The sequence below is a fragment of the Rhinoraja longicauda genome, unplaced genomic scaffold (assembly GCF_053455715.1).
Source record: "Rhinoraja longicauda isolate Sanriku21f unplaced genomic scaffold, sRhiLon1.1 Scf000511, whole genome shotgun sequence".
NCBI classification, from domain to species: Eukaryota; Metazoa; Chordata; class Chondrichthyes; order Rajiformes; family Arhynchobatidae; genus Rhinoraja; species Rhinoraja longicauda.
This window is the reverse complement of record NW_027601728.1, coordinates 4,239-5,609: the sequence shown is the minus strand read 5'-3', so window position 1 is coordinate 5,609 and position 1,371 is coordinate 4,239. Positions and strand designations below refer to the sequence as shown.

The window sequence follows — 1,371 nt, the reverse complement described above, 5'->3', positions numbered from 1 at the left end:
CAGAAAAGTAACAATAATAAAGGAAACAGTACATTGTTAGCTGTGGGCTAGGTGAAAACGAGTTACAGACAATGACACTCAGCAGGACAACATTTAAACCTGTACAACGACTAGCGTGAGGGACGGATGGAGAGAAGGGGGATGCAAGGGTTACTTGAAGTTTGAGAAATCAATATTCATACAACTGGGTGGTAAGCTGCCCAAGCAAAATATGAGGTGCTGTTCCTTTAATTTACGTTTGGCCTCACTCTGACAATAGAGGAGGCCAAGGACAGAAGGGCCAGTGAGGGAATGGGATGGAGAATTAAAGTGTTTGGCAACTGGGAGATCAGGTAGGCCCAGGCAGACTGAGCAAAGGTGTTCAGCGAAACGATCACCCAGTCTATGTTTGTTCTCGCCTGTAAGAGTCCACACCTTGAACAATGGGTACAGTAGATGAGGTTAGAGGAGGTGCAAGTGAACCTCTGCCTAGCCTCAATGGACTGTCCCTGGGGACAGGTGGTACAGAGAGAGGTGTTGCCACTCCTTGCCTAGTAGGGGAAAGTACTTGGGGAGGGGGTGGTTTGGATGGGAAGAGGATGAGTTTACCAGGGAGTTGTGGAGGGAAAAGGGTGGAGATGGGAGAGTTAGTATCTGATACTAGTATTCATGGTTTTATTTCATGAGATCCTGGCCGCTTTCTGCTAACCACAAAAAATAAAGTGTTGGTTGTCCTTTCGCGTTCTTCTAAGTAGCTCTGAAAAGAGCCTTTGTATTGGGTTGTGGTGAAGCAGGTCTTTATTTGCAGCTGGTGTATTTGGTGACCGCTTTTGTTCCTTCAGAGATAGCATGCTTGGACAGTTCCCCGGGCAGTAGAAGGCGTATGGAGGTCTGGATCTCCCGAGAGGAGATGAACTGCCGTTTGCTTTACTGGATAAGATGGGAAGCCTCAGAGGCGATGCGCTTGAAGATGTCGTCGACGAAAGAGTTAATGATACTCATGGCCGAGGAAGCGATGCCCGTATCTGGGTGAACCTGCTTCAGCACTTTGTAGATGTAAATACCGTAGCTCTGCCTCCTTATTTTTCTACGTTTCTTTTCACCTTTATGGTTCTTTTTAGTGGCTGCATTCTTTGCCCCTTCTTTCAGCGCTCTGCCTTTTGATACCAATTCTGGCATGGTCGGAGATGGTCATTGCGTGGAAAGTGTGTCGTGCACGCTTGTTTAATAGCTGACTGTATGCGAATGAGGAATCACAAAGTGAAGGATTCCTATTGGTGGACCGGCTCTGGCTTTGTTGTATCCAGTGCGAGCTGGAAGTTGGTGCGCTTTCTTGGTCATTGCTTCAATGTGGGTGGTCCAGAAGTCGTTGGTGATATTTACTACTAAGAA

General features: G+C 47.1%; 1 pseudogene; it reads right to left on the bottom strand.

The window, feature by feature from the left end:
• Positions 1 to 777: 777 nt before the first annotated feature.
• Positions 778 to 1,158, bottom strand: LOC144591023 (histone H2B 3-like; annotated as a pseudogene).
• Between the last annotated feature and the right edge of the window lie 213 nt (positions 1,159 to 1,371).